The sequence below is a fragment of the Sphaeramia orbicularis genome, chromosome 14 (assembly GCF_902148855.1).
Source record: "Sphaeramia orbicularis chromosome 14, fSphaOr1.1, whole genome shotgun sequence".
NCBI lineage: Eukaryota > Metazoa > Chordata > Actinopteri > Kurtiformes > Apogonidae > Sphaeramia > Sphaeramia orbicularis.
In genome coordinates, this window is record NC_043970.1 from 14029653 (window position 1) to 14041018 (window position 11366).

Sequence of the window (11366 nt, forward strand, 5' to 3'; positions counted from 1 at the left end):
CATGCAGGTATGTTAAAATGTGAGAAAACATCAGGTTAGCAGCATTAAACATGTTTTTATTTCATAATTTTCATGCAGTATATCAGTAAATACATGTTTCTTTGCTTCTTTAGCTGCGTGGACATTTTTATAACTCCATGAAAAATAGGTTTATATTTTTTTTTTATTTTTTTTTTCATGCCTTAAGAGGAAAAAAATATCTTGATTAAGGTTTGCATAATTCATGCATGAAAGGGTTAATTGTTGTTCATGTGATGGTTGTAAAAAAAATCATATTAACAATACTTTGAGCAGAGTGGCATCATGTTTTTGACTTGATGTTGATATATATTGCCCTTTCTCTGTTTTAATGTTGTATTTTGGTATTTTGCACTTGTTGAGTGCTGGATAAATCTGTTTTAAAAAGTTGCACAAATAAATGTTTATCTGCTGTTGTTTCATGCATTGTAATCTGTTGATGTTTCTTGATGCCATAGTTTACTTAAGTTTGGTCAGGATTTTGAGTAAATTAGACACAGAAAAATTATGGCAACAAAATGACATTCAATATTATTGAATAGATTTAAAGTCCTGTGATACAAATTAATAACCCCTTAAAAAAAAGGGCTAAAAAAAATCATATTAGGGCTAAAAAATTATATTAATATTCATCTACTATAAAAATATAATAAATTAGGACAATGGATGTTTTTTTTCAACTTTTGCTCAAAGTTTAGACCCTAATGTTAATAAAAGTACATCAAAAGTGTATTTTAGTGCAAACTTTAATGTTCAAACATGATTTTTAATCTTTGTGGGGTGAAATATACGCTATTAAAAATGTCCAACACGAACAATTAATTTATGCATATCACCGTCAATCCAACCGAAAAAAAAAAAAAAACAGGCGAGGATAAAAAATTCTAATTTCTCTTTTCGTTTGTGACAGTTTACTCAGGCATAGTAATAGATACAATATTTTACTCAATAGGAATAGATTCTGTGAGGTCTCTAAACGTCCATAGACACCAAGAACATCCATATGAACCTTATTATTGTGAAGTAATTCTTCATTTACTTTGGGTATGTCTTTTTAGGTGTTTTTCCCCTGAAAATATGGTCAGAGTTAAACAGGTTAAAACTTAAAATTAAACAACTATTTTAGATACAGATAAATAAGAACAACAGTGTAAATGTGTTGAATTAAGCAACAGTGTACTAGAATATGAGTTGATGTAATTTATTTTATTTACTTAATCCAAATCATTTTTATGCAGATATTTAGTAAATGTAAATCAATTTCACCTATGTAATTAATAAATATAAGTCAATTTCGCCTAGATCATCAGTAAATATGAATCAGTTTCCCCCAGATATTTAGTGAATTGAAATAATTTTTGCTCAGATACTTAGTAAATATAAATCAGCTTTCCTTGTGAAATTGACAAGGATTTACTAAGTATTTTTTGGTGATATAACTCATCATTTGGTATGCTATTACTAAATCCAACACATTTCAACTGTTGCTTTGATTAACATGTATTTTTTTTTTTTTCTTTAAGTCAAGTTAATGAATTCAATACTTTCTAATCAAAATTCTAGAACTTAAAATCTATTCAATTACGTTATGTGTCACTTTGTTGCCACAATTTTTTTTAAGTAAGTCATATTTTTGTCAGTGAGAGAAAAATGCATTTAAGGGCTGCCGTTGAAGTATCTCTGGGTCTTTATGGGTTAAGAGTTTTTGAAGATTTTTCCATGACCGTGATGCATGGTATGAAAATAGAGTTTTTCCAAAGTCTGTCAGAACTCTTTCAGGGGTGCTCATGTCTCAGTAAGATGAGCCAACATCCCTGTGGCTCCCCTGTAGTTCACGCCTTGATTAACACCCTTTTGAGTGTAAATGAGTAAGAATTTTTCAGATCGAAAAGGGCTGAGAATGCATTCATTATTTCACAGGAAAAATGCAATGCAAATATTGTCAAAATGTCATGATTATTATTCTGTTATTTGGAAACTACTGCCATCATCTGTGGACATAATACAAGTAGATTACTGTGGAACATACAGACCAGATCAAAATCTTAAGACCAGTTGAAAAATAGCTAGAATTTATCTTTTGCACATTTGGATCTTAATGAGGTTTTAAGTAGAGCTACAATATACAAAAGCAATAAGGGGGAGTGAGACAAAAAGCACTTTGAAAAAGTAATTTATTGAAAACAACAAGTAAACTGAAATAGGCTGTTTATCAGCTGATCAAAAGTTTAAGACCGCAGGCTATAAAAGCCAAAATCTGCTCAAAATTCTCATTTTCTGTCGGGCATTCACACGGTCATACCCTCCTGATGGCTAAAGCTAAGAAGCTTTCTCTTCTTGAACGTGGTCGGATCGTTGAGCTGCATAAGCGAGGCCTCTCGCAGCGTGCCATTGCTGCTGAGGTTGGACGCAGTAAGACAGTCATTCTAAATTTTTTGACAGATCCTGAGCATTGTGGAACAAAAAAGTCAAGTGGTAGACCCAAAAAAATTACACCTGCGCTGAGCCGGAGGATCCGATTGACTGTCCGTCAAGACACAGGGCGGTCCTCGACCCAAATTAAGGCCCTTACTGGTGCCGACTGCAGCACAATAACCATCAGACGGCATCTGTGGGAAAAGGGTTTCAAAAACAAAAAACGAATTCAAAGACCTCGTCTCCTACAACGCCACAAAACTGCCCGTTTAGACTTTGCCAGGGAGCATCAAACATGGGACATTGAAAGGTGGAAAAAAGTTTTATTCTCTGATGAGAAAAAATTTAACCTTGACGGTCCAGATGGCTTCCAACGTTACTGGCATGACAAGGAGATCCCACCTGAGATGTTTTCTACCCGGCACAGTGGAGGGGGGTCCATCATGATCTGGGTTGCTTTTTCATTCAGTGGAACACTGGAGCTTCAGGTGGTGCAGGGTCGTCAAACGGCGGCTGGTTACATGCAGATGTTGCAGCGGGCATCCCTCATGACTGAGGGCCCTCGTCTGTGTGGTAACAGCTGGGTTTAAAAACAGGACAACGCTGCAGTTCACAATGCTCGCTTGACGAAGGACTTCTTCAGGGAGAATAACATCACTCTTTTGGACCATCCCGCATGTTCCCCTGATTTAAATCCCATAGAGAACATTTGGGGATGGATGGCAAGGGAAGTTTATAAAAATGGCCATCAGTTCCACACAGTTGATGCCCCTCGTGAAGCCATCTTCACCACTTGGAGTAATGTTCCCACCAGCCTCCTGGAAACACTCGCATCAAGCATGCCCAAATGAATTTTTGAAGTGATTAACAAGAACGGTGGAGCTACTCATTACTGAGTCGTACTGAGAAAATTTTTTGTTCTGGTTTGGAGAGTTTTTAGTAATTTTTTGAGCAATGGTCTTACATTTTTTGATCAGCTGATAAACAGCCTATTTCAGTTTACTTGTTGTTTTCAATAAATTACTTTTTCAAAGTGCTTTTTGTCTCACTCCCCCTTCTTGCTTTTGTATATTGTAGCTCTATTTAAAACCTCATTAAGATCCAAATGTGCAAAAGGTAAATTCTAGCTATTTTTCAACTGGTCTTAAGATTTTGATCAGATCTGTATGAGTCCGATTCCATATGGAGCCACTTTTCACTGTACGCATACAAACTAATTTCTATCAAAATTCAGTGGTATTAATAATATATAATGTCATGATAATAATGAGTAATTTTTTTCAGGTCAGGAGATGTCTTGGAGACATTTTGACACATGCAGGAAATGCAAATGAGGGAGGATATGAAACTGTGGGATTGAATTCATTTGGGAAAGAAAATGGAAGTGAATGGAAGATGGAAGTGTTTATGTGGGGAGGCAGGAAAGAAAAAAGAGAGAGAGAGGTATGAATTAAATCAGGAAGAATCCAGGTTGGATGGAGGTGGGTAAAGAATGAAAAGAGACATAAGGAGAGACGGAGGGTGAGAGGGAGGTAGAGGGGAGGGGGTTGAATGGCGGACGTTTCTGGCACAGGATGGCGGCGTGTCCTGGCACGGATGCAGGATGGAGCCGTACACCTGCTCTCCGTCCAGTCCCTGTGGACCTACAGGCCGACTGTCATTGCGGTCACAGGACACGAACACAAACACAGGCTTGACACTTTTCTACAGCACACACATAGGCTGTCAGGAGGAGTTTTTTGTTGTTTTTTTTTTTTTTTCTTTTCCAGGAGTTTTCTGCGGTAACAAAATTAGTCCTTTTAACCCGAGGCTCTTGTTCTCACTTTCGTCTCGTCGTCTGTTTTTTAGTATCACGAACCGGAGCACATTGTTTTTAAGTAGACATACAGTTCATACACTGTAAGACCGGATAAGTTGAGTTTACTTTTAAAAAACTGAGGAAAACAGTTGCCTTAAAACACAGGTGTCAAACATGCGGCCCGGGGACCAAATCCGGCCCTCCAAAGGGTCCAGTCCGGCCCTTTGGATGAATGTGTGAAATGCAAAAATTACACTGAAGACATTAACAATCCTTTTAGTTCAGGTTCTGAATTTAGACCAATTCAATCTCCAGTGGGTCAGACCAGTAAAATACAATCATAATAACATATAAATAATGTCAACTTCAAATGTTTCTCTTTGTAAATGTAAATATTTTCATGTATTTACACTAAAACAAAGTATAATGTTGCAAAAAAATGTGGCTAACCTGAAATGTCTTAGGAGAAATAAGTACAATTCTACCAATATTCTGCCTGATACTAAATGTTTTGTGTATTTGTAGATCTACTGTGATCTGTAAGTTATAATGAACATGTGGAAATGATAAACTGAGGCAGAATATTGTTGAAATTACACTTATTTTTTCAGTTTGCTCATGTTATTCACATTGTTTTAAAGGATAGTTTGTAGATGCAAACCTTTTCATAATGTCATTTTTCTTGTTTCGCTCTAAAACATAGAGAAAAGTTTGAAGTTGACATTATTTCTATATAATTACGTTATTATTGTACTGGTCCGGCCCACTGCAGATCAAATTTAGCAGAATCTGGCCTGTGAACTAAAATGAGTTTGACACCCCTGCCTTAAAAGATTTAAGTAATGAGTAATGAAAACCTGAGTATATTAAATTTAAATGCTTGATTTGAATGGAATTGCTATTTTAAGTACAACACACTAAATGCCAAGTTAATTTAACTTAAAATTTGTTGCAATGTCAATTGCTTTGTATAATCATTAGACTTAATATCATCAACTCTTTGTTCTCAATTCCAAGTTGATTCAAATTAATATCTTTTGCAATATAAATTGCTTTGTATAATTATTAGCGATGTGACGTTCACGAACAAATCGAATCTTTTGAACAGCTCTATAAAAATGAACGATGGGAATTGAGTCTTTGTAAAGAGCTGTTCATTTTTTTTTTTTTTTTTTAAGGAGGGACTGTCCAATTGCCTGTCATTTTAGCGTCACTGGGGAGGCATTGGCTTTATATACAGAGCAGAAGTGAGAGAACTCCTGATGTGGTATCATTTTGATATTGACATTAGAGATATCAGGTATTTGGCAATGTTACTTGAAGTATTGTATTTGTACTACAGTTTTTTTTTAGGTATTTAAGTACTGTAATTGCAGTGATTAATCATTGTTGTGTTTTGTGCAATTTTTTTTCCATTTGTTTACACACATTTATTGTTGTTGTTTTGAGGAGAATAAAATGTTATTTCATAAGAAAATGTTTTATTTACGTCTTCATTTTTAGGCTACAGACTAGTCCACATAATGTACTGTGATGTTTTTGGTCCAATTCCAGCATTTGCCTAATGTCACCTCTCATGTCATGTATTTAGCCCACACATTTGAACTAACTATTCTTTTTCACAGTAAGATAATATTTACTGCCGCGCCAATTAAACACCTTTAAAATGTAATGTCAATCATCACATGTAGCCTATTTAGTCATTAAAACATTGGTGTTTCAAAATAATGCAAAAAACATTAAAGAGCCAGTTTTTCGAACTGCTCTTTTCAATGAACAGCTCCCCTCAAAGAGCCGAAAATCCCATCGCTAGTTAATATTCAACATCAAATTTTGTATGAAATTTAGACAGGAAGTTAGCCCAATGTCATTTATTAGTACAGGAAAGGCTTTTCATATGGCAAGGTATTAATATTCACATTGAATAAAAAGAATTAAAGATGAACAGGAAAGCCATTGTTGGGCCTATGGCTCTGACTCATGGTGCAGCTCTACAATAATACAAAAACAAACACAAAAAGGCCAATAAACATTGTCATACACACATTAAGTCAACATTAACACTAACACCCTCCCCCCGCTGAACCCCTGCACATAAAAATAACACATTTTCAACAACATGCCCAATACCCACAATGCAATGTGGAGATAAAAAGGTGTGGTCATGACTAAAACTTAGTGATTTAAATCCATTCAACTTAAACTTTTTTGTACCTTCGACTATGTCTATAAATTAGTAGAAAATACTTAACATTTTATAGTAATGTAATAAAACTGAAATCATTTACATATGTTGTAATTAAAGCATTTTAGTAAATACAAAGTCCTGGCTTTACAGTGTACGCTGTAAGACTGGATAAGTTGAGATTACTTAAAAAATTTGAGGAAACTGGTTACCTTAAAAAAATTTTAAGCAATGAGCAATGAAAACTTGAGTGTATTACACTTAAATGCTTGATTTGAATAGAATTGCTATTTTAAGTACAACACACTAAATGCCAAGTTAATTTAACTTAAAATTTGTTGCAATGTCAATTGCTTTGTATAATCATTAACTTAGTTTCATCAGCTCATTGTACTCAATTACAAGTTGATTTAAATTAATATCTTTTGCGATATAAATTGCTTTGTATAATTATTCAACTTAATATATTGTGGCGCAGATGGAAGTTAGACAGGAAGTTAGCTCAATGTAATTTGCCAGAACAGGAAGTGCTTTTGATTGGCAAGGCATTAAGATTTACATTGAATAAAAACAATTACAGGCGAACAGGAAAACCACTGCCATACACACATTAAGTCAGCATTAACACTAACACCACCACCCTGCTGAACTCCTGCACATAAAAATAACACATTTTCATCAGCATGCCCAACACCCACAATGCAATGCGGAGATAAAAAGGTGTGGTCATGACTAAAACTTAGTGATTTAAATCCATTCAACTTAAACTTTTTCGTACCTTCGACTATGTCTATAAACTAGTAGAAAATACTTAACATTTTATAGTAATGTAATAAAAATGAAATCATTTAAGTACATTGTAATTAAAGCATTTTAGTAAATACACTGTAAGCCCGGACTTTGTATTTACTAAAACGCTTTAATTACAATGCACTTAAATGATTTAAGTTTTCTGATGTTACTATAAAATGTTAAGTATATTCTACTAATTTGTAGACATAGTTGAAAGTAAGAAAACGTGTAAGTTGAATGGATTTAAATCACTAAGTTTTAGTCATGACCACATCTTTTTATCTTCGCATTGCATTGTGGGTATTGGGCATGTTATTGAAAATGTGTTATTTTTATGTGCAGGGGTTCAGCGGAGTTGTGGTGTTAGTGTTGATTTGGATTTAATGTGTGTATGGCAGTGTTTATTGGCCTTTTTGGGTTTGTTTTTGTATTTTTGTAGAGCTGCACCATGAGTCAGAGCCAGAGGAAGAACAATGGCTTTCCTTTTCATCTAAAATTATTACTGTACAACAGAAATCTTAATGTTATGTCAAATTAAAAGCATTTCCTGTACTGGCAAATGTCAGTGACCTACCTTCTATCCATGCTAAAATATATTAAGTTGAATAAAGACATATCTATCATGGTCAGGAATTGGATTTTGAGATTGATTAACTTAAAAAATGTTGTTAAATCAATGATAAATTAATCTGGCTGCAATTGAGAAACTTAGTCAGTGTAACCTAAAATGCTGAGTTGAATGGTTGGATAGTGGGGTTGATTTTACAACAGATTTTAAGTTCAATACTTTTAGCATTGAAGTTGAACCTACTTAAACCAACTGAGTAGTCGATCATTACTCAAATCATTTAAGTGCAATCACTTGCCTCAAATTTTTTGAGTAAACTCTACTTATCCGGGCTTACAGTGTACATGAATCCATTTACAGACAAATGCACATCCATGACTCATCTGTTCTCAGTGCTCTGTGCTTATAAATGTGTATAGAAGCATAAATGTGCTCACAGACCTCCACGGTTCCCTCAAATTAAGACACTGGGCAAGTCTGATAAGGCCTGTTATGCAATACAGTATTTTGGGTTTGCATTGATAAGAGCAGAACAAACAGATTTCATTGGATTTTGTCAGATTTAACATGAGAAACAATAGATCTGCACCCACTTAAGATTTGCACCTAATCATGGCTTAATTAATGAATTATTTTGTACTGATGAATTGAGCCACTTGAAAACATACAGTCCTCCAGCAGAAATAAACCAATTTGTAGCAAAACGTGTTCTACTGTGAATGACGCTCGGAGCTCATGCATAATTTTTTTTTTTTTTTTTTTTTTTTTTTCTGAAGTGGTTAAACTTCTAAGCCTGTGGAAGAAGTATCACAGATCTGAATTATTACCTTATTCAAGCCTTGTTCTAAAAGCTCAGGGGTCAACATCTTCTCTTTTGTTTCTATAGTTGGTTCAAAGCATTCTTTGATTTTCTTATCATGTTTAAACCAAAACCCCCGAATGAATAGTTTAAGGAAGTGCAGAACCAATTGTCTGATCACATTGTCCTTCAGCCTACGATAAAGCAGCAGCTTGCCCTGTCTCACCCCACTTGTGAGAGAACAATTCACAAAAACCTTCCAGTAGATTAGCCTGTAATGTCAGTATTTAACCCATAAAGGCCCAGCGCTACTTTTGTGTCAGTTCCCAAAGGAATTTCTCTCTCTATCTAACCTTTCTTAAGTGATTTATCACCATTTAGGAGGTATTGCTTTGTTTGTTTGTTTGTTAGCAACTTTACGGGAAAACTACTCCAACCATCTTTACCAAATTTTACCCACAGATAGGCCCAGACCCTGGGACGAACCCATTCAATTTTGGGCCAAGTAGGTCAAAGTTCAAGGTCACAGCAAGGTCACAAAATCTCAAATTTTTCTATCTCTCATCATTGAGCAATTTTCAAAAATTCATAAAAAAAATTCAAAACGACTCTGATTAGCCTCCAATTTGATCCACCAGTAGCTTATAACTATATCTTGTATCTGGCACATCCACTGTGGAATGTGGACTCTGTGGACATTTCAATTTAACATTGAAAATCCCATTTACGACACATTTTTCATTATAACTCAACAAATACTGATTGGAATTTAATATAATTTGACATACACATGACTGGTACTAAGCTTCAATTTTTTCTGCTGTATGGAACAACCTTGAAACTGTTTAATTTAAAAAGAAATAGTCGATCCACACATGCACACCGTTCAGGGTGCTTGTTATAATATTATTCTCTGTATTTTGCATTTTGTCAGTGTAAATCAGGTATTTTTCTGTCTGTAACTCATTGATCATGTAGACGTTCATTAAAGCTCAGAGTAAAGTTGAGGGTTATTATATCACAAACAGGGTCAAAACATGGTATTTGAAATCTGACGAGACATTTTAGAGACAATTTGACAGATTAGCGTTCCTAAATGACCCGCATTTTTACTTTTAAATTCATTTTTGCTTTAGTTTGACCATAAGGGATTATCCAAAACAAGGAGCTACTTTATACTGAAATAAATGTTGGAACGACAATCAATTAAAATTTGTTCTCTGACAGGACATTACTGTGTTTTCAGAAACAGAGAAAACTGAAGAAAAGCAAAATCTATCATTAACTGAACATAAATAATAATAATAATAATAATAATAATAATAATAATAATAATAATAATAATAATAATAATAATAAATAACAATAATTATAGATTAGATTTCTATAGTACTTTTCAAGGCACACAAAGCACTTTACATCATTGGTAAACCCAGTGTGTCTATCCTCTGTCTGTAGCTGGGTTTCCATTACCCTCAAAAATGTGCAAAATGTAAATTGTGCACTAGAAAACTGGTAATGGAAACATAGAAATGTCGCAAAAACTGTCAAACATCGCAAAAAAGTTCTTACACTCTCATGAGGTGGTTTTTGAGATGTTTCGATACAGAAGTATTTTGCAATAAGTGTAGTGGAAACACATTTCTCGCATCTTCACACATCTGTGCATGGTGATTTTGCTCAGGAAAAACGTCTCACCTATGACCCTGTACTCAGAACAGGTGGTTCTAGTGTGTATCGGGCAACAGCCACTGGCTTTTGTGTAGGAACTGCTTCCCGAGGGCATGACAAGTCTGGTTCAATAACATCACACAGTTCATTAAACATTGCCCTGGTCATTTGGAAATTCTGGATCCACAACTTTTGTTGGTGAAGTCCCTTCTTTTGTTTAACCCATAAAGACCCAGTGCTACTTTTGTGGCAGTTCCAAATGAATGTTTCTCTATTTTTTACCTTTCTGAACTAATTTATCATCTTTTATTCTAATATTATGCTCTGTATTTAGCATTTTTAAGTATAAATCATGTATTTCCCTATATTTAATTCACTGATCATATAGATGTCCATAAAAGTTCAGATTAAACTTGAGGGTTATTATACCAAAAACAAAGAAAACTGAAGAAAACATGACTTTTTTAGTAAAATATATAATTAACTGAACATAAACCAAGTGTCTCCATCCATTGTCATTGATCCAACTCCATGGGTTTTACTGGTGAATCAATGTTGTAGAAGATGATGGTGTTTCCACGCTCACTACGGAGTTCTGAACGTCCAAATGCGTCATATCTGATGACCATGAAAACATAAAAAGCTGTATTTTACACCGATTATTTACATGTATTGATAGGATTAATGGGTCAACACTTATTAAACATTTTAGATCAGTAGATGGTTTAGGTCACTGGTGGATGTTTGGGTCTTTATGGGTTATCACAGTCACTGCAATAGCAGATGCAACCGACACAACAGTGCGAACACCGTCAAGGTTTTGCATGAAACTCAGTGCTTCCATCTTCCTTAAACGAGCGTCTTGCAAGAACTATATAGTATATTACGAGAATTACGACATGCTGTGAAACGGGACTTTACTAGAATTACGCATCAGAAGCCAAACACTCTTCAATGGAAACACCTCGAAATTGTATAAATATTGTTTTTGTTTTGCGAAAACTGTAATGGAAACCCATCCAACTCCATGGGTTTTACTGGTGAATCAATGTTGTAGAAGATGACGGTGTTTCCACTGTAACTATAGAGCCTCTAAACGTCCAAATGGGTCATATCTGAT